The sequence below is a fragment of the Saccopteryx bilineata genome, chromosome 9, assembly GCF_036850765.1.
Source record: "Saccopteryx bilineata isolate mSacBil1 chromosome 9, mSacBil1_pri_phased_curated, whole genome shotgun sequence".
Classification (NCBI taxonomy): Eukaryota; Metazoa; Chordata; class Mammalia; order Chiroptera; family Emballonuridae; genus Saccopteryx; species Saccopteryx bilineata.
This window is the reverse complement of record NC_089498.1, coordinates 20,139,146-20,166,343: the sequence shown is the minus strand read 5'-3', so window position 1 is coordinate 20,166,343 and position 27,198 is coordinate 20,139,146. Positions and strand designations below refer to the sequence as shown.

General features: G+C 43.7%; 1 protein-coding gene across 3 annotated transcripts in view; it reads right to left on the bottom strand.

The window, feature by feature from the left end:
* The window catches only part of WWP2 (WW domain containing E3 ubiquitin protein ligase 2), a 153,729-nt gene that overhangs the window by 88,785 nt on the left and 37,746 nt on the right, over positions 1-27,198 (bottom strand). The window lies entirely within an intron of this gene.

Sequence of the window (27,198 nt, the reverse complement as noted above, 5' to 3'; positions counted from 1 at the left end):
CCAACCCCTCCACCACACCCGGCCGCATCACGCAGCTTCCATCCAGTTACTGCTCAGAACCTGTAACCTCCAGTTCAGGGCTGGTCAACAACGACCAAGGGAGAGCAGTGTTTGTGAGGATTTCCAAAGGGTGTGCAGTCCTTCCGTGCCTCCCCCACAACCGATAAAGCCAGAGCAGGAAAATGCCACAAAACTCCCCCGCTCACCACTTAATTTTATCTCTTAGTTGCTACTGTATTATCATAAACTATTTCACTAGTTTTCTAGAATAAGGCAGGGTATGTCTACATAAGTATCTCCATGAGCACTTCCTAGAAACAATTTCCCCCGACTAAAAAGCCTGTCCAAACCTAAGAAACAGACACAGCCCTTTTAAGAATTTAGCAAAAAAAAAAAAAAAAAAAAGCCTGGATCAATTCAAGGACCTATATAATAAAGTAGAAACCAGGTACCCTTCACATTTTCAAGTTCTAAGCATTGCTCCCTTCCCTTAACCTCTCTTCTCTGCAATGGAGCTCTCCAAATCTTTTTGAGTCTCTTGCTATTTTAGTCAGTTTCACTCAAGGGGTTGATGAGTTCCAAATATTTCTATAAAATAACACTTGTAATCTGAAAAAAAAGATCCTTAAAAGTCTACAAGTGGGGGAAGAACTGGGGTCTTAACAACCAGCAATACCACTCTCCAAACAGGCAAATGAGCCCCAAGGAAGTGAAGCCACCACCCTAGTCCAGGCTTCAGGGGACCACAACCTCATAAGAGATACTAGGCCAGAGTGCCCAGCTAAGCTACTCCCAAATCCTGACCCATTGAAACCATGAGGTAATAAATGGTTATTACTGTATAGAAAAAGAAAAGTCAAGGAGTGTCTCCCTATTCTCTTATTCCAAGACCCTGTGCCTAAGCACCTAGCAGGGCATACAGGCAGCCTGGGTTCAGATCTTGTCTACCTAGTTAGCTGTGCAGCATTACACACACTCCTCAATGTGGCCATCGGTCTCTCTATAGAACAGGGAGCAGTAAAAGTACATTTCTCAGAAGACACTTGTAAAGAAATAAACAGTACCCAGTAGGGCTTCTTTTTTTTATTACTCAGTGAGAGGAGGGGAGGCAAAGAAACAGACTCCTGCATGCACCCCGACTGGGATCCACCCAGCAAAAGTCCACTAGGGGGTGATACTCTGCCCATCTGGGGCGTTGCTCCATTGCTCAGCAACCAAGCTCTTCTTAGCACCTGAGGCAGAGGCCATGGTGCCATCCTCAGCGCCCAGGGCCAACTTGTTCCAATAGATATGGCTACAGAAGGGGAAGAGAGAGAGAGAAGCAAGAAGGGGTAGAAGTGAAGAAACAGATAAGCACTTTTAGGCTCAGGTTAGCTTACAACACTTTGAGACAAATTTGATGTTCAAACAGAGCCAATGAGGATATGGGGAGTCTTTCTTCTTTAAACTAAACTTTTGAGACTATAACCCTCCACTGTTCTATTTACTAAAAAAGAAAATCAGAAGAGATCTCTGCCATCAAAATCAAATTGACCATTGCTGAGAGAGAGACAATTGGATGCCCACATGCTTCCTGAGGTGCTGCATCCTGAAGGATGCAACTACACTTTTAAAGTTTTCTTTCTAAAAGCATTTAGCCTGAACTCAGTCAAGCTGCTAACCTCCTTCTCAGTTTACATGAAACCAGGGGACAGAGAAACAAATTCAATCGTGCCAGGAGGAAGCCATCAGACAAATCCAGAATATGGATAGCTATATGGTCACTGTCCTGGAGTCTTCAAAATGTCAACATTCTTAAATACTTTTCTTTTTTTTAGAAATGGGGGGAGCAGGAAACAGATTCTTCTAGATTTAAAGAAACATAATCCAAATATTATGCATGCATGAATTTTGACTAAACTTTGTCTTGAAAGAAATATTCTTGGGGAAATCTGCATCCAGACTGGATACTAAATAATGCCTGACATTATTAATTTCTTCTTTTTTTTTTTTTTTTAAGCAAGAGAGACAGAGAAAGGGACAGATAGAGACAGATAGGGACAGACAGGCAAGAAGGGAGAGAGATGAGAAGCATCAATTCTTCATTGTGGCACCTTAGTTAGTTGTTCATTGGTTGCTTTCTCGTATGTGCCTTGACTGGGGCGCTCCAGCCAAGCCAGTGACCCCTTGCTCAAGCCAGCGACCTTTGGGCTCAAGCCAGCGACCATGGGGTCATGTCTATGATCCCACGCTCAAGCCAGTGACCCCGCACTCAAGCTGGTGAGCCCGCAGTCAAACCAGCAACCTCAGCGATTCAAACCTGAATCCTTCTGCATCCCGGGCCGACACTCTATCCACTGTGCTACCGCCTGGTGAGGCAATTTTCTTAGTTTAATAATAGTACTATGGTTTTATATATAAATTTTCTTATTCTTGTGAATGTCAAGAGATTAGGATGATATCTGCACTTAGTTTTAAATGGTTTTATAGGAGATTAGGTGGAAGTTTTTAGGACTAAAGTGTTATATCTTCAATTTACCTTCGAACGGTTCAGGAAAAACCGCACACACCCACAGGCTCACAACATGTTGGTTAAACAAAAGCAACATGTGGCAAAATGTTAGAAAGGGTTGGACCTAAGTAGAGAGCATCTGAGTGTTCATTGTGTTACTCTTTCCATTCTGTTGTATGTTTGAAAATTTCACAATAAAAAGTTGGAAAAAGGTTTTCTTTTAATTGGCAAGGCTATTAAAAAATTAAACCTCTGAGAACAGAACACCCCATTATTCTCTTAAAAAAAATAACTGGGCCCGGGGAGCCCTACAATGCATAATGGGACTAAAGAAGCCATTTAGCTAATTGAGTGACAGACTTGAGCGTACAGGGGAGGCTGAAAGGAGTAAGTGTGGCTGGAAAACATATACTGGAAGCTTAGCTATAAATAGCAGCATTAGCCACCTCGCCTCTGGGGCCCTCGGGTTTCACTGCAGCCACGCTGACAGCGCTACAAAGGGCCTTTCTCTTCCAGCAGGTCTTCCGACTCCTTTGAGGCACTGCTCAGAAATGGAGAAACCGATGGAAAAATGGGTGTAGTGGGGCAGTTTCCATACCTAGAGCCGGCTTAGCATAGGAAGCTGCAGCTCCGCTCAGCTCTGGCCAGCCCTGCTCTGTCTGCGGTCCCGCGCTTCACACAGGTGCACTGAGCACCTACTACGCTAGTCATGGAGATTCAACGGGAATGACACAAAGAATCTGTGCTCCTGAGTGCTTATTTCTAGTTGGGATAAATGGGTAATCAGCAATTTTTTTACAAGTAAATTGCATAATCTTTTAGGATGTTGCAAATGCAGTAGAAAAAAAAATGACTGTCTCTCACAAATCAATAATAATAATAATAATAAATCGCCCTGAGTGGATAGCTTTCTTGGTTAGAGCATCCTCCTAAAGCGTAAGAGGTTGCCAGTTCGATCCCTGGTCAGGGTACATATGGGAAGAAATCTATGTTCTTCTCTCTCTCTCTCTCTCTCTCTCTCTCTTTCAATAAAAAAATGTTTAAAGTTTTTTTGTGTTTTTTTTTACAGGAACAGAGAGAGAGTCAGATAGACGGATAGATAGGGACAGACAGACAGGAACGGAGAGAGATGAGAAGCATCAATCATCAGCTTTTCATTGTGACACTGTAGTTGTTCATTGATTGTTTTCTCATATGTGCCATGACCGCGGGCCTTCAGCAGACTGAGTAACCCCCCGCTTGAGCCAGTGACCTTGGGTCCATGCTAGTGAGCTTTTTGCTCAAGCCAGATAAGCCTGTGCTCAAGCTGACAATCCTGGGGTCTTGAACCTGGGTCCTTCCACATCCCAGTCCGACGCTCTATCCACTGCGCCACCGCCTGGTCAGGCTGTTTAAAGTATTTTTAATGAAATGAGGCAAGGGGATGGAGAGTGTCAGAGCTGGGAGGGGGGTTTGGGGTGGTGAGAAAGTCTGGCTGGGAAGATGACAATTGAGCAAGGACTTAAAGAAGGATGATGCAAGGGAGCCATGGGCATCTGGAAGAAGAGAGAGAGAGAGAGGCAGAGAGAGAAAGAAGCACAGAGCATGAAAGAGAGAGAAAGAAGTGAGAGCATGCGCAGCAAGCGTGAGGAATGGCAGGGAGGCCAGGGTGGCTGGAGGGGATGAGGGAAGAGAGGAGCAGGAGATGAGGACAGTAAGGGACCAGAGTGCACAAGGCAGGCCTGGAAGCCCTAGCGAGGTCTGTGGTGTTTACTTTGTGTGAGATCACAGCCCATTAAAGGATTCTGAGCAAGGAAGGGACATAACTCCCATCGTACTCAATCATTCCAGCTGCAGGAGGAACAAGGGCTGAAGCAGACAAGACCAGGTAGGAGGTCCCTGCAATATTCCAAGTAGGAGCAGGCGGTGCAGGCCAAGGCGACAGCAGTGTCTTCCGGGAACAGGGTGCCTAAGGGAGACTCTACCTTGACTTCCTTCCTACACATGTTAATAAAGAGCCATGACCCCCACCAAGCACATCAGCCAGACCTCACAGGCCCACCAGTTTCTTGGAACCAAAGCTTTGGGCAAATCATATGCAGGGGCTGAAGAAAAAAAAAAGCCAACTTAGAGCATGGCTAGAGGAAGTCAGATTCAATTACAACCAAATGGAACATATATAATGAAAATATTCCGCTGGCAAGAGACTTTAGTTCCACCAAGAAAGCCAAAGTCCTGAGCTCATGCTAACTTCAGCAATCAGCAAACACACTTCTTAAGTTATGGGATTGTGCCCTTCTGTTTTAAGTACCCACTGGTAACCAATGCCTTGTAATGCCGCTTTACAGAGGTCAGCAGACAGCGGTAGGGCTGAATATTAAAATCGAGGGGAAACGAATTTGGAAAATTTCAAGGACCATGCCAGGAGGTCCTTCAAAAGCCAGCATACCAAGACCGACGAGTAGATATTAGGTGCCTCCTGATGGAATCACACACCACCTCATCAATAGGGAAAAAAAAGAGAACCCAGATCAGAGATCAAGCCTCTAACCCTACCTATGAGCTTACAGGAAACAGGGGTTAGAGGAACCAGTTAACCCATGATTCGGCAAAACCCAAAGTGTGGGAAACCATAGGACAAACGGTCCAGTTTCTTCAACAACAAATTTCAAGGAGTAATAAAAAAGGGGCAGGCAAACCCATCAGTTTAAAAAAGCCTTAGGATCTTTTCATATATCTGTTGGCCATTTGTATTTCTTCCTGGGAGAAGTGTCTGTTCATGTCCTCTTCCCATTTTTTAATTGGATTGTTTGTTTGTTGTTGAGTTTTATGGGTTCTTTGTATATTTTGGATATTAGGCCCTTATCTGAGCTGTTGTTTGAAAATATCATCTCCCATTTAGTTGGCTGTCTGTTTATTTTGTTGTCAGTTTCTCTTGCTGTGCAAAAACTTCTTAGTCTGATGTGGTCCCATTCATTTATCTTTGCCTTCACTTCCCTTGCCTTATGAAAAGATGCTCATCTTCATTAGCTATTAGAGAAATGCACATCAAAACTACAATGAGATACCACCTCACACCTATTAGATTGGCTATTATCAACAAGACAGGTAATAGCAAGTGTTGGAGAGGCTGTGGAGAAAAAGGAACCCTCATCCACTGTTAGTGGGAATGTAAAATAGTACAACCACTATGGAAGAAAGTACGGTGGTTCCTCAAAAAATTGAAAATAGAACTACCATATGACGCAGCAATCCCTCTACTGGGAATATACCCCCAAAACTCAGAAACATTGATACATAAAGACACATGCAACCCCATGTTCATTGCAGCATTGTTCACAGTGGCCAAGACATAGAAACAACCAAAAAGCCCTTCAATAAAAGACTGGATAAAGAAGATGTGGTACATATATACTATGGAATACTACTCAGCCATAAGAAATGATGACATCGGATCATTTACAACAACATGGATGGACCTTGATAACATTATATGGAGTGAAATAAGTAAATCAGAAAAAACTAAGAACTGCCTGTTTCCATACATAGGTGGGACATAAAAACAAGACTAAGACACATGGACAAGAGTGTGGTGGTTACCGGGGCGGGGGGGGGGGAGGAGAGGGAGGGAGAGGGTGGAAAGGAGGGGCACAAAAAAAACCAGATAGAAGGTGACGGAAGACAATTTGACTTTGGGTGACGGGTATGCAACATAATTGAATGACAAGATAACCTGGAGATGTTTTCTTTGAACATATGTACCCTGATTAATTAATGTCACCCCATTAATATTAATTTTAAAAAAAGAAGAAAAAAATAAAGCCTTAGGAGACAGATCAATCTTGTTCAGATCCAGATTCAAATACACCAACACTGGAAGAGGGGGAAAGAGACTATAAGACAACTGGAGAAGTGTAAAAACTGACCAAAGATAATTAAAATAATCACCATTAAGTTTTTAGGTATAAAATTGGTATTATGGTAATGGTTTTTAAGAGTCCTTATCTTTTGGAGATACATACTGAAATATTTGTAGGTGAAATGAGTCTGGGTTTCACATACAAATAACCCAGTTAGATGAAACAGAAGGCCATTCCTCACATGGCTGTGAGCTGGGTGGCAGGCACACAGGGATTCATGGACTAGTCTTTCCACTTTTGTGTATGCTCGACATTGTTTCTTTCTTTTTTTAGTGAGAGTGAGGAGAGAGAGAGAAGAACAGACAGACAGAAAGGGAGAGAGATGAGAAGCATCAACTCATAGTTGCGGCACCTTAGTTGTTCATTCATTGCTTTCTCATACATCCTTGACCATGTGGGGGGAGCTACAGCAGAGCGAGTGACCCCTTGGTCAAGCCAGAGACCTTGGGCTCAAGCCAGCGACCTTGGGCTTCAAGTCAGCAACCATGGGGTCATATCTATGATCCCATGCTCAAGCCAGCGACCCCACGCTCAAGCTGGCAACCTCAGAGTTTCAAACCTGGGTCCTCAGGTCCCAGGCCAACGGTCTATCCACTGCGCCACCACCTGGTCAGGCTACTTGACACTTTTTGTAGTCATTGTTTTCAAGTCAGCACACCCTAGGCACAAACAATGACTATAACTTCAAAACTTACAAGAATTCAACATTACATATACAGTTTGAAATACAAAAGCATTTCAATACTTTGGGAGAAAATATATCAGTCAAGTTGCTTAGGGAATAACTCCTACTCGTATTTTTCCTTACTTCAAAATCTCAGATTTGCAAGTGCTTCAGGTTAATAATTTCCTATTGGGAAGAGCTGTCCCCGTGCAACAAGAATGAGTAATATTTTTCTAAGAGTTACTTTTTCCCTTTCTTGACTTGAACTTTTTTTTTTTTTTTTTTTTTTTTTTTTGCGTATGGTACTAATAAGTATAGATAAATGGGGCATGGAAGCTGCCTTCTTTGTTCCAACAAAAGAAAAAATTACGTAAACCATAACTGCCAAACGGTGCCACTGTAGTAATGCAATTCAGTTATGAAATCCAGACCCCTGCCTGGATAGTCTCACGGTCATGAATAAAAGAACTCTACTTTAGAGTCTTTTGTCATCGCTGCCCCTCCCTGCTCCCACATCCCCAAAAGGCACATGCATGTACATACTTAAACCTTTTAAAAGAAAAAAAAATCATTTTTTTTCTTCCTAACTCAAGGATTTACCTGGAAATTTGAGAAAAATAAAACAAGACACAAAAGTAGGATACCTTTAAGGGAGACCAAGTACTCTTAGGTCAAGAGTCTCGGAAGCCTGATGAAGATGTGATTGATTTGGCCTTAACAGAGCTGCTCAGTGGAACAAACAAACCTCCTTCTTCCTGCCTCCCTCTGCCCTCAATCCCATAGGCCCATCAAAAGAAAGTGAAAATAAGCAGGCCATTCATTAATGGGTCAGTGTTCATTCTGCACATAGCTGTGAAACACTGGTGCACAGAGGAACGGAACCAGAGGAAATTCCAAAAGGACAGAGAGTAAACAGTCTCTTTTCCATTCCCCAGTTCCCCATAACTCAGACACACACAGGCTGGAGTCTCCTCCAGATTTAAAGAGAATGTTCTTTCACGTTCCCTTTGCAGTAAAGGAAGTCAGGGGCTTCCAGGATTTACTATTACAACGCCTCTCGGGCTTCCAACCTTACCCAGAGCCTAACAGAGAAAGTCTTTCTACCAAGCTAGCATCAGGTGGTAAACACTGGGACGTTTGTTGGGGTACCAGTGTTGATTCTGCTTCACTCCAGCTCCCCTCGGCCCCCATCACTCACAGGGTCCCCCGCCTTGGCAGGAGCCTTCAGGAACACAGGGTGTAGGGAAGAGTCTAGCTTGGCCTTGAAAATTTGGTCTACTGAGGTTGCATTAACTTTTCCAAAGCAGATAGCTTCGTTTTTAAAACTAATTTGTAAACTTCTCTTTTTCTTTCTTTCTTTTTCATTTGTTCAAGAAGCATTTTCTGGGTGTCTACTATCTGCCTGACACTGTGCTAGATGATGATGGAGGGAGACTTGACCTGGGGTGGTGAACACACAATACAATATACAGATGATATATTGATGAATTGTGCACCTGAAACCTGTATCATTTTATTAACCAATGTCACCACAATCAATTCAATTAAAAGATATTTTTTTAAAAGAATAAATATAGTCTGATCAGGCAGTAGCGCAGTGGGTAGAGAGTTAAACTGGGATGCAGAAGACCCAGGTTCAAAACCCCAAGGTCTCCAGCTTGAGCACAGGCTCATCTGGCTTGAGCATGGGCTCACCAGCTTGAGCAGCATGGGGCTGCTGGCTTGAGCATGGGATCATAGACATGACCCCATGGTCACTGGCTTGAAGCCCAAAGGTCACTGGTTTGAGCCCAAGGTCATTGGCTTGAGCAAGGGGTCACTTGCTCTGCTGTAGTCTCTCCCACTCCAGTTAAGACACATATGAGAAAGCAATCAATGAACAACTAAGGAGCTGTAACGAATAATTGATGCTTCTCATCTCTCTCCCTTCCTGTCTATCTGTCCCTAACTGTCCCTCTCTCTGTCTCTCTCTGTCTCTGTCACACACACACACACAAAAAGAATAAATACAGACATCATCTCTGCTTTCAGTGGGAGAAAGATTTTTCTCACAAGAAAATGTAAACTTACAACTATGAAACAGATTTCATGTAAGAGATCTAGGGTCCCATGAGCAGCTGGTAACTGAACTGTTTGTGGCATCAGGGAAAGGTTCCTGAGGAAATGACTACTCAGCTGGGATCTGAAGTTTCAGGCAGGCAGCTAACAGGTGGTGGAAAACCATTCCAGGCAGCGGAAATACCATGTGCAAAGGCATTATGGCACAGTGAGCTGGATGCTTTCAGGAAACTGAACTGTAATGAATGGGGCTCAAAAGGCATGTGATCCTAATGCGATAGGAGATCTACATGGTGGCCAGACAGTCTAATGCTCTGTGGGCCTGCCATGTTGAAGAGTTTTTCCCTACCCTAAGAGCAGCAGCATGGTACTTAAGGGTTTTTAATCAAATTGTGACAACATCTACTTTGTGTTTTCAGAATAGACAAAAGTAAGGGCAGACATAGGCAGAGCAGACAGGAGGTGACAAGAGGTGATCAGGGCAGTAGAGATGGAGATGAAAGAAGTGGGCAGACTTGCAAAAGTAAACACCAAAAGAACCTGAAAATGGATTAGCAAAGGGGGTGGGCAAGAGGGGTGGAGGTAGCAAACACAAACCCTGGGTTTCTAACTTACTTAACTGGACAAATGGAGGATCTCTACATTAAAATACGGAACACTGGAAGAAGACCAGGTCGGGAGAAGAGGTGGTGAGCTCAGATTTGGACATGTTGATTTTGAGGTGCTTCTGACACCCATAAGGAGACAGCAAAACAGCAGTCAAGTATGTGGGTCTGGAGCTCAGAGGAAAGGTTAGGGCTGGAGTTTCAAATCTGGGGGTCGCCGGCACGTGGTGGTTATACATAAAGAGGAGGTATAGACAGAAATATGAGCATAGAAGCTGATGGAATGGTGGGAAACTCTCACAGTTATTAGTCAAGAAGAGGAGGATGACCTTGCAAAGAAGACAGAGAAGAACAGTCAGAGAGGTAACAGGAAAATAAGAAAAAATTCCAGAGAAGGCAGGAAAGAATGGATCCACAGCATGGACAGAGAGTCTGTCCTTCCTTATTGGAAGAAGAGAGACAGCTCCTCCTACCACAGGAAAGAGGGAGGGGAGATGAGGCACACGCATCTGCATTTCAGTTCCAGACTGGTTGGTCAGTAATAATTGTCCTTATTTCTCTCAATTCAGGGTCCCAGTAATCTATAGCCAAGGCCCATACAACAACACACATTTTCACTTACCAAAAAAAAGTGTGCATGCCTGCACATTTCAGAATTGGCTGTTCATCACAGTCATCCACCTAATAAGGTACATTACAAAGAGTCTCTCTTAAACAAATAGAGGGTCCCTTTAACACAGCATACTAAAGACCTCATCTGTCTTGGTAAATCTCAGTTTATCAAGCTGCAGGATATTTCTTAAATTTTTTAAAGTAATTTAGGGGAAATAAATACAGATCTGGAAAAGTTAAAACTTTAGAATAAACTGTCAGTTCGTATCACTTGCTGCTGCCTTGTCAACAGAGGCTCTCTTCCCTAAGGGAAGGGAGAGGCCTCACCACCAGTAACAGCTACTCCTTCTAGTCGGCCCACTGTAACAGTTCATCCATTCTACGCACCCTTGGGGACCTCAGGATCAAGCCACCTCTCCCTGCTGTACAGGATCAAAGCCATGTTTATAAACCTGACAGAGGCAGGCTTTCAATGAGCAAACCTTCTTGTATATGGTCTTTGACTAGCAAAAGGTAGGAGCTCAGCTAAAGGAGAAGTTTTATGGTTTGTTTTTTTTAATTCCCTTTAAAAAATTTACTTTCAAAAATTACAATTTCAGATGAATGAAATATGCCACATTAAAATTTGAACTAATGAGGCTTGACCTGTGGTGGCGCAGTGGATAAAGCATCGACCTGGAAATGCTGAGGTCGCCGGTTCAAAACCCTGGGCTTGCCTGGTCAAGACACATATGGGAGTTGATGCATCCAGCTTCTCCCCTCCTTCTCTCTCTCTCTCTCTCTCTCTCTCTCTCTCTCTCTCTCTCTGTCTCTGTCTCTCCCTCTCCTCTCTAAAATGAATAAATAAAAAATAAAAATAAATAAATTTATAAAAAAAAATTTGAACTAATGATTATGATGAGTATATGAGAACATGCAAAATTATTCACACTACACTGTTAAGAAAAGAGAACACTAGCGTGCGGAGGACCCGGGTTCGATTCCCGGCCAGGGCACACAGGAGAAGCGCCCATTTGCTTCTCCACCCCTCCGCCGCGCTTTCCTCTCTGTCTCTCTCTTCCCCTCCCGCAGCCAAGGCTCCATTGGAGCAAAGATGGCCCGGGCGCTGGGGATGGCTCTGTGGCCTCTACCTCAGGCGCTAGAGTGGCTCTGGTCGCAACATGGCGACGCCCAGGATGGGCAGAGCATCGCCCCCTGGTGGGCAGAGCGTCGCCCCTGGTGGGCGTGCCGGGTGGATCCCGGTCGGGCGCATGCGGGAGTCTGTCTGACTGTCTCTCCCCGTTTCCAGCTTCAGAAAAATGGGGAAAAAAAAAAAAAGAGAACACAGCCCTGGCCACTTGACTCAGTGGATAGAGGATCTGCCCAGCACACAGGAGAAGCAACCATCTGCTTCTTTCCCCCTCCCTCTCCCTTTTCTCTCCCTCTTCCCCTCCTGCAGCCAGTGGCTCCATTGGTCCCGAGTGTCAGCCTCAGGCGCTGAAGATAGCTCGGTTGATTCAAGCATCAGCCCAGGGGCGGGGTGGGGGGTGCGTCAGGTGGATCCTGGTCAAGGCACGTGCGGGAGTCTATCTCACTATCTCCCCTCCTCTCACTTAAAAGAAATAATAAAATAAAATAAATAAAAATGAATAAAAAGAAAAGAGAGCGTAAAGTTATAGAATACACCCTATTGTTAAAATCCTGTAAAAACAGGTAAAGAGGCAAAGAAATAAACCAGGGGAAAGTATTATGTTGTGTTTGAAGCGTAAGATTATGAAATAAAGGTTTTATTTTTTAATTTTCATTACCTGCATAGTGTATGCATTTTTCTCTTAATTTCCATATCAGTTAGACACATACATGTGTTTACAAGTAAAATAACACAATGACTAAGATGGGCTTCCAAAAAAAGTGGCGGCTAATGATGAAAGACAATTGGGCACATGCTGGCCACTGTCAGAAGTGGGTGATGGTATAGGAGAGTTCCTTGCACTATTGTACTTTTATGTTTGAAATTTTTCCATTAATAAAAAGTTTTAAAGGCCTGACCTGTGGTGGCGCAGTGGGATAAAGCGTCGACCTGGAACACTGAGGTTGCCGGTTCGAAACCTTGGGCTTGCCTGGTCAAGGCACATATGGGAGTTGATGCTTCCTGCTCTTCCCCCTTCTCTCTCTCTCTCTTTCTCCCCCCTCTCTCTAAAAATCAATAAATAAAATATTTTTTAAAAAAGGTTTAAAATTTTGTCCCATTTATGCTATATGTTATCTTCACAATAAATGTCAAATAACAACATGCTCATTATAAGAAATTAAAACAATACAGAAAGAAAATGTGACACCTTGCCTATAAACACGCACATGCCAGACCCCTTCTCCATGACAGACTCACTGTGGACAACCTTACTGGAAGCCGCTGTACCTGCAAAAGCTACACACATACATACATAGAAACCACGTGTGCGAACTGGCTTTATCCTACACCGAGAAGTAAGGACCTTTAATTTTTCACTTAATGTATTCCACAAATCTCTTAAAATATATACAGAAGCAATTATCCATTGAGAAAGGCTTTAGGATTGAGGAAGGGGCACATTCAAGATGAATTTAGCCTTTAATATCCCCCTGGGAGAGAATGAATTTATTAACACATGTGCAAATAAACAATTAAGAGAGGAAGAAAGGGAGAGAGGGAGGGAAGGCACAGACATCCTACTCTGGGAAATGCCTTGCCGTCCTTAGGTCATAAACAGCACGCACACACACACCTCGCCGGGCCTAACACTGCGGTGAAAGTCCCACTCTGTATACCTAGCTGTGGCTCTGACGGCACCACTTGTGTAATTGCGGCGTTCTTACTCCGGGCCAGGCTCACTTTCCTCCCGACATACCACTCTCCTACAAGAATAAGTCTCCTACTCTAAGAAAAACACTCCTAGAATGCTGGAAGACCAAAGGAAAAGGGAAAATAAAACACTCAAATGAGATAAATGAGGTTTGATCTCAGTACGCTTCCCGCAGCCACAGCATCTCCCCTGGGAGAACCTGGGAGACCGAGACAGGCAATCGGGCGGGAGCCGCCTGCAAAGAACTGGCGCGAAGCGGAGGCCCAACCTTCAGATGAAATGTCTCAGGAGTTTGGGGGGGAGGGGGTTTGGCAAGGGGAAGGAAACAGCTCATATCCAGGCAACAGTCTCATTTTCCTATCACCAGCTCTGGGCCCTGCGCAAGGCCACTATCTCATGCCTGTAACAGCCATTGGTTTAGAAGCTGAATGCTCTGCAGCTAATTAGAAGCAGTGCGGGCCCTCGAGGAGAAGGCATGACACCAGTTCGGACAGGCTTAAGAGGAATGGAAGACTTTTCTAGAAAGATACAGATAGCACAGTCCTACATTAACAGTAATCCAATTTGGAAGAAAAGTTTCCCAACTCTTCCTTGAGTAATTTAACCTCTAGACCTGCACTGTCCAATGTGGGTGTCACAGGCCACATGTGGCCATTGAGCACGAGGAATGTGGCCAGGCCAAACACATGCTATGAGTGCAGCTTACACACCAAGTCTTCAAAGACCTGATACAAAAATATATATACAGATGCATGTAAAGTAAGTCCTTATGTTTTTCTTTATATTGATTATATATTAAAATGATAGCATTTTGGATATATTAGGCTAAATTAATCTATTAATAAAATTAACTTCACCTGTTCTGTTTTTACTTTTTATTTATTTTTAAAAAAAATTTTTTTACAGAGACAGAGAGAGAGTCAGAGAGAGGGATAGACAGGGACAGACAGGAAGGGAGAGATGAGAAGCATCAATCATTAGTTTCTCATTGCACATTGCAACATCTTAGTTGTTCATCGATTGCTTTCTCATATGTGCCTTGACCGCAGGCCTTCAGCAGACCGAGTACCCCTTGCTCGAGCCAGCAACCTTGGGTCCAAGCTGGTGAGCTTTTGCTCAAACCAGATGAGCCCGCGCTCAAGCTGGCGACCTCAGGGTCTCAAACCTGGGTCCTCAGCATCTGAGTCCGACGTCTATCCACTGCACCACCGCCTGGTGCACTGTTTTTACTTTTTAAAATATGACTACTAGAAAATCTGGAATTATACATGTAAGGCCCATTGTTATTTCTTTCTTTCTTTTTTTAAATTCATTTGAGAGAGAGAGAGAGAGAGAGAGAGAGAGAGAGAGAGAGAGAGAGAGAAAGGGGGGAGGAGCAGGAAGCATCAACTCCCATATGTGCCTTGACCAGACAAGTGCAGGGTTTTGAACTGGCAACCTCAGCATTCTAGGTCAACGCTTTACCCACTGTGCCACCACAGGTCAGGCCAAGGCCCATGTTATTTCTATTGGCCAGCAAGGCTTGGGTGCCTTCTCCCTGCCACTTTTGGTTATAATCCTGAGCAGCTGTCACTCACCAGACATGGCTGGCCCCAAGGGGCACTCTATGTAACCTGACCACCCACCAAGCTTGTTCTGCCTTAGAGCCTCCCACATGCTGCTCCCTCAGCCTGGAGTGCTTTCTCTTGTTGGTCTGGGCGACCCATTCTCACCTTTCTGGAGTCCTGGTGTCACTTCTTCCTGCAAGCCTTCCTTGACACCCCCCAAGCTAGCTGGAGTCCCCAGAGACACATTCTCAGAGCATCCTGCACTGTCCCCCATTCTAGCTGCCACAACTGGAACAGTCTGTGCCAGTGATCTGTTCAACGTCTCTCTGCCTTCCCCTCCAGACCCTCAGTTCCGGGGCCGTAGCTTGCTCACCGCTGCATCTCAGCATCCAGCCCGGCGCTCTGGGACTGCCTGTGTGATGCTGGTAAATGAACTCCAGACCCTCCCCTGCTTCAGGCAGGTCTCTCGATCCTAATAAAACACTCTACAGAAAGGACAAAAAGTTCCTCTCACACAATACCCTGGTCCAACCCTGAGAAATTCTTACATCCAAAAAGGAAGAAAGAAAAGAGGGGAAAGATGGCTTGACCACCTCCAATGGACTAAAATGCAAAATGTCATAATAAACCTCTAGAAAAGGGGGAACGGCCTTGGCCTACAAATGTGTTTGCAGGGGTGGAATCACTCTTTGCTCAAACATGCATTCCCATGAGGCTGACCACCTTCCGATACTGATGCATTTATGGAACACTCTAGAGGCAGTCACGTTCAGGGAAGGGGTTCCCGACAGAACGCTTCTCTTCTTTCTTCAAGTGACGTTCGTTTCACAGGCAGCCTCCCAGCCGGGGCGCAGAAAGCGGGTCTGTTTTAACATTCGTTGCAGGGGCCTGTGTGTTTACTTTTGAGACTCCTGGCTAAAAGATCCTTTTCTTTCAGTCCCCACTGACACTCAAGCCACGAATTGGGCCTGGCGGTAACTCTGAGGGGCTGGGGAGTGGAGTCAGGGGCGGGGGTGGCTTTGGCTTCTTCGGGAATTCCTTGAGGTTCTGGCTTGGCCCTATCTGCCTGAGGTGCAGGATGATGAAAAAGCAACACACAGAGCGCTTTTCAGAGACTATTAAAGACGGCTTCAATCCCAACGCCTGGCATCTGGTGCCAATCAACAAAACAGTAGTCACTGATGTAACTGCAGCCGGATGGGGTAAAATGAAACAAAGGCTTATATTCGGAGACTCGGCCCACTGGCTCCCCAGCGCGGCCACCCAGCGCTGCCTGGGCCCAGCTCTACCTCCAAGGTGAGGCATGACACTAGCCACAGAAACCTAACTCACAGAAAAAGACGTTCACCCTCACAAATCTCATTCAATATAATACACATAATACACTATTTATATATATTATATTATATCATATATATTACATTATAGTATAGTATATAGTATAGTATAGTATAGTATAGTATAGTATAGTATACTATAGTATATGTCAGTGTCTTCTGTGTGCTCTAGGCACAGGGGTGGAGGAATGCCCATGAGTGAACAAAAATCAAACAATGCCTGCCCAGCTGCAGCTTACTTTCTCACTGTAGAGGACAATAGGGTAACTAAACACAATATGTAGTATTATAGAAGATATTGCCAAAAAGAATATAAATCAGGGAAAGGAAATAGGAAATGTTGAACAGGGAGAAGTTGCAATTAAGATAGTTTGGTGAAGGCCATATATTGTACAATTATATTTGTATGAAATGACCAGAAAAGGCAAATCTACAGAGACAGAAAGTAGGTCAGTGGTTGTCAGAGGCTGGGGGTGGGAATGGGAATGAACTATAAATGGGAATGAGGGATCTTATTGGGAAGTTCATGGTGATGTTGCACAACGTGGTAAATTTTTCAAAAAGCATTGGCTTGTACAATTTTTTAAAAGACAGCATGGTTGGGAAGGCCTCACTGGGGTGACATCTGGGTAGACTAGAAGGGGGCGAAGGGGCAAGCCATGAGGACACGTGAAGAAGAGTACTTTAGGAAGATGATAAGGTCAGTGCAAAGGCCCTGAGGCAAGAGCAGCAGTGGGCGGAGGAACAATGAGGAGACCTGTGAGCCAGAATGGGTTTGGAGAGGAAAGGAGAATGGTTGAGATCAGGTAACAGGTAACAGGGAAGACAAGCGAGGGTCTTATAGGCTTATGAGAAAAGGGCATTAATTTTTACTCCCTGTACAAGGGGAAATCATTGGAGGAGTGATAAGATCTGACTTACAGTTTAGATTATTCTAGCAGCTGGTTCAAAAATATACTGTAGTGAGGCAAAGGCAGATGCAGGGAGACACTGAGGGGGCCACTGACTCCTAGCAGTGAGAAGTGATGATGACTTAGACATGGGTAACAAGAGCAGTCATGGTAAGAAATGGTCAGATCCTCAAACCCTGAAGGTAATATGGGCAGAACTTGCTGACAGACTGGATGTGGGCTGTATCAGAAAGAATGACGTCAAAAAGGACATCAAGGTGTTTAATCTGAGCCACAGAGGACTGCCATTACTTGATATGGAGGAGGTGAGGGGGGAGGTGCAGGCTGGGAGTGATAGTGTACAAACCAATTTTAAGGTCATGATACTGTCACCTGAAAGGGACCAGGACTGAGGCAGGTCTGCCCCAGCATGGTCTAGAATGTGTGGGTTCTAGATTTCATGCAAGCAGGATTCCACAACATTAGTCCAGGTGGTTTTGAGAGTACATTTATTAAAGCTGGAACAGTGAAACAAAGAGAGGGCATAAGACAGATGCGGCAAGATCACAGCAGCAGGAGTGAGCCTACACAGGCTGCCTCGGCCTTGTAGAGAGCCACAGAGGCATAAGAAGTGAGCCATGCTGGGCTGCATGGGTCAGGAAACATGTTACAGAGGCAAAAGAAAGGCCTCTGGAGACAGGTTCAGGGGTCCAACCTGAGATGAGCTGCCACTGCCCACTGCTCCCCTGGTTGCGAGTCTCCTGAGAAACTTTAGAGCTTAGGAGAAAAAAGCAAAGCTTTGCGCCTCAGGAAAGAAGAGGGGGAAAGGCACAGGCATGTTCAAGAAAGAACAAACACTGGGTCCTTTGTCTTCCGGTTTTTACCTATTTTCAAAAGGATGGGATTTTAGGGGAGGTCTCAATCAGAATATTTATCAGCTTTCCAAGTGTGTCCTTTCATATGCTGATACATCAAAATATTATATGTCACCTTCTTTGAAGTTTCACCTTCAAAGAAAGTGATCAGAAAGAAACTGGGACCAAAGCAGGACTTCCCCCTGCATGGTCTGGAATCTGTACATCATTCGCTCCTAAGTATCCTAGGTTAGGGAGATTAGATCTGGTGTCTTATTAGCTGGCTGTAAGTTGCTCAGCCATCTGTTTAGCTATTTATCTCAGTTACACTTGCCTAGGAAATTTCCTAGCTTCTTACTAACCTGCCTCAATACCAGATTGGTCCATGAAAAAAAGGGGTATAGGTTAACAAGGAGAGAGAGGACTAGGCCAACTTCAGTATTTCAGGGTTTCCAGACTGGCAAGAAGGATGCCAGCAAAGGAGATTGAAAAGTTCCTGTATCCAATCTCTAAGGCCAGTGAGTTGAGGACGAAAACTGTCCACTGGATTTAGCAACCTGGAGGAGACTGGTGACCTTGGTACAAGCAATGGTATCAGGGCAGTGAGGGAAAAATCTACTTAGAATTTCCTCAAGAAGGAGAAAAGAAAAAATGATGTAAATTAAAATAACAAAGAGAAACTGCTTTTCACCTCTAAATAGACCAGCAGAGGTTAAAAAGTTGACAATGCTCAGCGCCACTGAGGGTGAGGGAACCACGTACACTAGTCTTTGCAGCAGACTCAGCAACTGCATGCCTAAAAATTTACTGCCATAAAAAGAAAGGCCCTGAAAAAAAAAAAAAAAGAAAGGCCCTGGCCAGTTGGCTCAGCGGTGGAGCGTCAGCCCAGCGTGTGGGGGTCCCGGGTTTGATTCCCAGCCAGAGCACACAGGAGAGGCACCCATCTGCTTCTCCACCTTTCCCCCTCTTTCTCTCTGTCTCTCTCTTCCCCTTCCGCAGCCAACGCTCCATTGGAGCAAAGTTGGCCCAGGTGCTGAGGATGGCTCCATGGCCTCCGCCTCAGGCGTTAGAATGGCTCAGATTGCAGTGGAGAAATGCCCCAGAGGGGCCAAGTGTCGCCCCCTGGTGGGCATGCCGGGTGGATCCCGGTCGGGCACATGCAGGAGTCTGTTTGTCTGCCTCTCCCAGCTTCTCACTTCAGAGAAAAAAAAAGAAAAAGAAAAAGAAAAGATATCTTTGCAAAATTTTGCCAAAAAGTCTTGCTTATAAACTGAAGGACCTTAGTCTCAGAGGGGTTTTTGCAAACTTGACCCCAAAAGCAAGGGAAATAAAGCAAAAATAAATGAATGGAACCACATCAAACTAAAAAGTTCCTGGACAGCAAAGGAAACCATCAACAAAACAAAAAGGAAATCAACTGAATGGGAGAAGATATTTGTAAATGATACCTCTGATAAGGGGCTAATAACCAAAATATATAAAGAACTCATATAGCTCAACCACAACAACAATAAAACAATTCAATTTAAAATGGGCAGAAGGCCTTACACTTCCCAAGAAGACATACAGATGGCTAACAGATCAATGAAAAGGCACTCAACTACACTAGTTCTAAGGGAAATGCAAATCAAAACCACAATGAAATGCCACTTCACACCTGTTAGGATGGTTATTATCAATAAGACAAAAAATAAAAGTGCTGGCGAGGATGTGGAGAAAAGGGAACCCTAGAACACTGCTTATGGGAATGTAAATTGGTACAGCCACTATGGAAAGCAGAATGGAGTTTCCTCAAACAATTAAGAATGTAGTTACCATAAGATCCAGCAATCCCCCTTCTGGGTGTCTACCTGAAAAACTTCAAGACACTTATTCATAAAGATATATATATCATACTATATACAAGTGTGTTCATATCAGCATTACTCACAATAGCCAACACATGGAAACAACTCAAGAGTCCTACAACTGATGACTGGATATAGATGTGGTACCTATATACAATGAAAGACTATTTAGCCATAAAAAATTATGAAATACAGCCATTTGCAGCAACATGGATGGATCTTGAGGGTATCATGCTAAGTGAAATAAGTCAGACAGTACAGGACAAGAACCTTATGATTTCATCCACATGTGAGATATAAAATAACACAACAAATGAACAAACAAAACAAACAAACTTATAGACACAGACAACAAGCATGGTGTTTATCAGAGGGGAAGGAGATGGGGGAGAATGAAGAGGGTAAAGGGGGTCAAACGAATGGAAGGAGATGGGCTTTGGGTGGTGAGCACACAATGTGTATTATAAAACTGTACACCTAAAACTTATATAATGTTATTAACCAATGTTACCCCAATAAGTTTTATTTTAAGGGAGAAAGCTGAGAAGCATCAACTTGTTGTGGCACTTTAGTTGTTCATTGATTGCTTTCTCATACATGTCTTGATCAGGGAGCTCCAGCCAAGCTAGGGACCCCTTGCTCAAGTCAGTGAATTTGGGCTCAAGCCAGTAACCGTAGTCATATCTATAAGCCCACGCTCAAGTTAGCAACCCCATGCCCATGCTGGTGGGTCCTCACTCAAGCCAGATGAGCCCATGCTCAAGCTGGCGACCTCAGGGTTTCAAACCTGGGTCCTTAGCATCCCAGGTTGATGCTCTATCCACTGCGTCACCGCCTGGTCAGGCAAGTTTAATTTTTAAAATAGACTGTTGGTTATAAAACTAAAAAATAAAGATAAACAACAATAAAAGATTGGTTAAACTACAGTACTTTCATATAGAAAAAGCTATTGCAGCCATTAAAAAATTATCAACTGGCCCTGGCCTGTTGGCTCAGCAGTAGAGGGCCGGCTGGGCATGTGGAAGTCCCAGGTTCAATCCTTGTCCAGGGCACAAAGGAGAAGCGCCCATCTGCTTCACCACCATTCCCCCTCTCCTTCCTCTCTATCTCTTGTCCTTCCCTCTCACACCCAAGGCTCCATTGGAGCAAAGTTGGCCCAGGCGCTGAGGATGGCTCCATGGCTCCTGTTGCAACAGAGCAATGACCCAGATGGGCAGAGCATTGCCCCCTAGTGGGCTTGCCAGGTAGATCCCGGTCAGGCGCATGCAGGTGTCTGTCTGTCTGCCTCCCCCACTTCTTACTTCAGAAAAATACACACACAAAAAAATCTACTTTTATTGAGGAGAAAACAACTGAGTTAATTAAAAAAGCAAGCTACAAAGCAATATGTATAGTGAGTTTCCACTTTGGAAAAAAAATAGTTATACACACATACATACATATATACATATATATGTATTTACCTCCCAAAATAAAACTTAGTGAATATATAACAAAATATGAACAGAGTTAGGTCTGAAAAATAGAATTTCACATGATTTCAACCTTCTTCTTCATTAGATGACAGCATGTACAGAGATTACAGGCAAAATCTCTGTGACCAAGAGGCCTGGGTTAAACCCCAACTCTATCAGCACCTACTGCGTAGGTTTGTGACAAATTACATACATCTATCAGCATCTCCTCAGCAAAGGGGACAGAGGTATCTATGTCATTGGTATGAGGAATATGGAATAAGTTTGAATATATATCAAAGATTCAACAGGAAACAATACCTGATACATACAAAACACTCAGAATATTTTTTGTCTTTGTTTTCAATAAGCATGAAATAATAGAAAAATACAAATAATATTTTCAGTTTTAGGAGCATATGTTAATTTTAGATAACATGTTTAAAATCAGAAAAAAATATTAGTATTTTCAGTTTGGGGAGCAAGAAAAAATTCCTCAGAGATCTCCTGTGAGCATCCCACAAACCTGAAAACTAGGTCTATGGTTTACCAGGCTCATGCCAATACCTAACTGGCTATGCAGGACCGGGTTAGCCATTCCTACCATCAAGCCCTTTCCAGTTTGCAGCTATGTCCTAAATAAAATCTCCCTACAGCTTACCGCATGGTCACATACTGCCTTTCACGTCTGCCCCTTGCTCACCACTTCCTTGGCTGAAGAAACAGTGAACAATTTTTCAAATTTAAATTTAAATTTTTTTAAACTGTATAGCCATTTTTTTTTCATTTTCCCTCTTCTCCCTCTGACTCAAGTTCCAAAGATCAGCAGTTTATTTTTCAGTTGAAACACTGGAAAAACAGTGTTGTGTTTACTTTAAAATAAATGCATGCACTGTCTGTCAGCCTGGCCTCCTTGAGGAGCACAGCCGACCCACCAGAGCCCCAACGGCAGTCCCTACAGAGGGCGAGGCGGGCAGGGCTCCCCTCCTTGAGGAGCACAGCCGACTCACCAGAGCCCCAAGGGCAGTCCCTACAGAGGGCGAGGCGGGCGGGGCTCCCCTCCTTGAGGAGCACAGCCGACTCACCAGAGCCCCAAGGGCAGTCCCTACAGAGGGCGAGGCGGGCGGGGCTCCCCTCCTTGAGGAGCACAGCCGACCCACCAGAGCCCCAAGGGCAGTCCCTACAGAGGGCGAGGCGGGTGGGGCTCCCCTCCTTGAGGAGCACAGCCGACCCACCAGAGCCCCAAGGGCAGTCCCTACAGAGGGCGAGGCAGGTGGGGTTCCCTTCCTGGTTGGCCTATCTGTTCTTTGGAACGTAAAGTACTAGCACAACCCTCTGCTTGTAAGATTTTTAAATAAATAGGGAGCTGTTTGCTCTCTCTCTCTCTCTCTCTCTCTCTCTCTCTTTTAAATCTGGGAGACACACTTAGGGAAAGAAAGGAGACATATAGAGAAAATAGCAAGCAGCATAAACAAGGAGATTTTCAAAATCTACTTCACTGATCACAGCGGCAGGAGTACAGCAATCCCCAAGCTGCCTCTGTGCACTGTGGAACGGAGGAAACGAGTAATTATATGGATGATGTTAAGAGCCAGGGTTCTCATATGGAGTGAAGAAAGGTTAGGAAGGAACCCTGTGGAGCTGACTGAGAATGAGTGGTTTCAGTATGAATTCATGGGGTTTAACATAGAGACAAATAGATATTTACATGTCTCTGTGTGTATGTATACGTGCACATATGTATATAAAACATCTTTCAGGGGAAATGAAGGCTCAAGAGCCAAGCTTTGAAGAGCAGTGAGAAGAGATATGTCCCTGATAGTGACACACCCTCCAATAAAAACAATGTGACTGTAAAGTCCATTAGGAAAAAATACAACTAGATTCTTATCCCACATCATATACCAAAATAAACTCCAGATTGATGAAAGGTTAAATGTTTAAGAAACTAAATGAAGAAAACCATCAGAAGTGTTGGTATAAGGAAGGCATCTAACTTTATTTTCCCAAAGGGGAGCTTAGTGGTTGTCAGACTTAAGGATGCACCAGAATCTCCTGGAGGCTTTGTTAGAACACAGAGCCAGACCCAGAGTTTCTGATTCTGCAGGTCTGGTGTAAGGGCTCAGAAATAATATTTCTAACATGTTTCCAGGTGTGAGGACCATGCTGCTAGTCTGAAGACCACACTTTGAAACCCACTGAGTTAGCTGATGGTTCTACTGTCATTGTTTAACTTTTCTGATTTTAAATGCCACCTTTATCATATAGTAAATTCTACCTATATTGGATTATGTTTGGAAAACAATATAAGATGGGAACATGCCAAAAGGCTACAGAAGCAGGCTTGAAGAGGCATCTACTTGCCCAACTAAGGACAATTCAAGCATCAAAATAATGACAATAGTAAATGATAATCCATGGGCCCTAGTCATTTTGCTCAGTGGTAGAGCATCAGCCAGGCATGTGGATGTTTCGGGTTTGATTCCCGGTCAGGGCACACAAGAGAAGCAACCATCTGCTTCTCCACCCTTCCTCCTCTACTTTTTCTCTCTCTCTCTTCTCCTCCAGCAGCTATGGCTTGATTGGTTTGAGCGTATCAGCCCTGGTGCCGAGAATGGCTCCATGGAGCCTCTGACTCAGGTGCTAAAAGTAGTTTGATTGCAAGCATGGCCCCAGTTGGGCAGAGCATCAATCCCAGACAGGGGTTGCCAGGTGGATCCCAGATGGGGCACATGTGGGAGTCTGTCTCTCTACCTCTCCTCTTCTTACATGGAAAAGAAGAAAAAAAAATGATAGTCCACTAAACAAAATAAGAACCTGTGAGTTGAGACTGATATTACATGCATATGCATATCTAAAGGAAAAGGAAAAGTACTTCCACCTGCCCAGGTGGTGGCGCAGTAGATAGAGCATCAGCCTGGGATGCAGAGAACCCAGGTTCAAAATCAAGGTCGCCAGCTTGAGTGCAGGCTTACCAGCTTGAGCATGGCATCCCTGGCTTGAGCATGGGATCGGCCCCAGGGTCGCTGGCTTAAAGCCCAAGGTCGCTGGCTTGAGCAAGGGGTCATTTGCCCCCCAGTCAAGGCACGTATGAGAAAGCAATCAATAAACAACTAAGTGACCCAACTACGAGTTGATACTTCTCATCTCTCTCCCTTCCTGTCTGTCCCTGTCTATCTCTCTCTCACTAAAAAAATAAATAAAAAAAATATGAAACATGGCTGGAATGTTATGTATATCAACTATGCCACTGTCATCCTCAAAAATTTGCTTTTCTAAGAAAAAGCAGCCCACTATCCTATTACAATCCACATTTTCCATTAGATTCAGATTTGATGTACCTCACTATTCAACCCATCCAGACAAAGTGCTAAGGCTGGTACTGTTGAGAGCAGCAGGAGCTGCAGCTGCTACCACAAACAATAGAAGTCCTGGAAACTTAGAGAACATTCTCCCAAACCACTCTGGGCTCAAAGGGAAAAATCACAACAGTAACTGCAAACAATGAGCAGAAGAACACAACAAAATGTATGATGGTAAACAGTTCACCACCAGAAAACTGCCAGTATCTACTAATGCTAAACACAGATCCACCCGAGGAACCAAGGCCCCTAGATATGAATATACTCCATGGAAATGCATGTACATGTCCTCTAAAATACACATGTAAGAATGTTCCCCCTGACTGGTAGCAGCAAAGTGGATAGCGCATCAACCTGGGATGGAGGACCCAGGTTCGAAACCCTGAGGTCGTCAGCTTGAGCACAGGGTCACCGACTTGGGCGTAGGATCATCAACGTGATCCCATGGTCACGGGTTCAGCTAGAGCCCCCTACCCCAATCACAACACATATGAGAAGCAATCAATGAACAACTAAAAGTGTCATAACTATGAGCTGATGCTTCTCACCTCTCTTCCTTCTTCTCTTTCTCAGAGAAATAAAAAAAGAATGTTCTTAGCTTTGCTCATGATGGCATCAATCTGAAAACGGCCCAAATGTCCACCAACCAAATAGGCAAATAAATCATGGTATATTTATGTATTAGAATACTACACCCCAATAAAAAGCACTATTGTCACGTGTAAAAACATGGATGGCTCTCACAGATATGATGTAAGCAAGGCACAAGAAAACATACTGTATGACTTCACTGATATGAAATTCAAGAATAGGCAATGCTAATCAACAGTGATAGAAGTCAGAATAGTGGTTATCTCAGGGTAGGAGAAGGCATGCAGGGGTTCTGGACTCTTTCTCTGTCTTGATCTGAGTGGTGATTACACAAATGTGAACATATACAAATATTCATCAAAATGTGTATCGCTTAAGATTTGTGTACTTTTCCCAAAAGAAAAAAAATTGAATGGGGGGGGGGTGGAATCAGGCAAGTTCAAGCAACAGCTTGACCAAGCGGTGGCGCAGTGGATAGAGCGTCGGACTAAGATGTGGAGGACCCAGGTTCGAGACCCCAAGGTCGCCAGCTTGAGCGCGGGCTCATCTGGTTTGGGCGGGGCTCACCAGCTAGGACCCAAGGTCACTGACTCAAGCAGGGAGTCACTCAGTCTGCTGTAGCCCCCCCGCCCCGTCAGGACACATATGAGAAATCAATCAATGAACAACTAAGGAGCCACATCAAAGAATTGATGTTTCTCATCTCTCTCCCTTCCTGTCTGTCTGTCCCTCTCTCTGACTCTGTCTCTACCACAAAAAAAAAAAAAAGTTAAAAGCAACAGTGTTTATGAGGAAGACTACCTACTTACACTGGATTTAGGGCTTAAAACCAGCAGAGATCAGCTCCATCCAACATGGTGACTAATTTCCCTAATGGTAACCCCTAGCCTCATTATATACTCATTGCAATATATTAGCATGCTAAATGACACACCCCTCATGTCATGATTAGAAATGGAAAAGCCCATATAAAAACACAATATGGCCAATGAATTCCTCTGAGAAATTCTCCACCCCTTTCCCTGGAAAAACCTGTATTTCATCCCCCTTATTGAATATGCTACTCCCCCCCCCATGAAACTAACCTCAATAAAGAAAGCAAATCCTGTGAAAGAGGGGCTGTTCTGTCTGTGAGGCAGCCACTCTGTCTCACTGCTTCATAATAACCTCTCTTTCACTTTAACTCTAACAAGAACATTTTCATTATTAAACAAGAAGGAAAAAAATAAATGCACTAGGCTTTCAACTCCAAAGTTAGAGACGACTTACCGACTGACTGAATAAATTAGTACATGTAATATTGAAAAAAATAAAGTTAAAAATGGAAATTAACATTAGAAAATGTTATAATTAATAGATAAACCCAAGAAGTTGTCCTGTAAAAAATCAATTAAAAATGTTTAAGCAAAATGTTTAGCAAAAATGTTTAAACTAGTCAAGAAAAAACTTGGGGAAAAAACACAAAAACCAAAAGTGAGAAAAATTAGAAACATTTTCTAATTAATATAGAATGTTATTTTAAATCTTTATACTAATAAATTTGAAAATCTCATGAAACAATTTTCTCAGAATTATAAATTATCAAAATTGATGCAAGATGGCCCTGGCCAGTTAGCTCAGTTGGTTAGAGCACCATCCGGAAATACCAAGGTTGTGGGTTCAATTCCCAGTCAGGGCACATATGGGAAGCAACTAACAAATGTACAACTAAGTGGAACAACAAATGAATGCTTCCCTCTTTCTCTCTAAAAATAATCAATAAGAAAATATTATTTTTTTAAACTTATGCAAGATGAATCAGAAAAGTTGAACAAATCAATCATTATGGGGGGGAAATACTGAAAAAGTCATCAAAGAATTATTTCAAAGAAAGCTGCCAGACCCAGTTGGTTTTATGGGTGAGCTCTTTCCTGTACTCATGGAACAGATAATTCCCATGTTATACAGTCTGTTCCTGAAGTTGGAAAGCACTTCAACTTACTGTATAAAATTAGCTTAACCTCAAATCCAAAGCTGACAAAAATAGTACAAAAGTACAGACAAACGTCACTTAGGAATATATGTAGATGGAAAAACTCCAAATAAAATATTAACAAGCAATTCTAACAAAACTTTCATGAAATAATCTAGCATGAACAAGTAGGTATATTCCAGAAGTTCTAAAG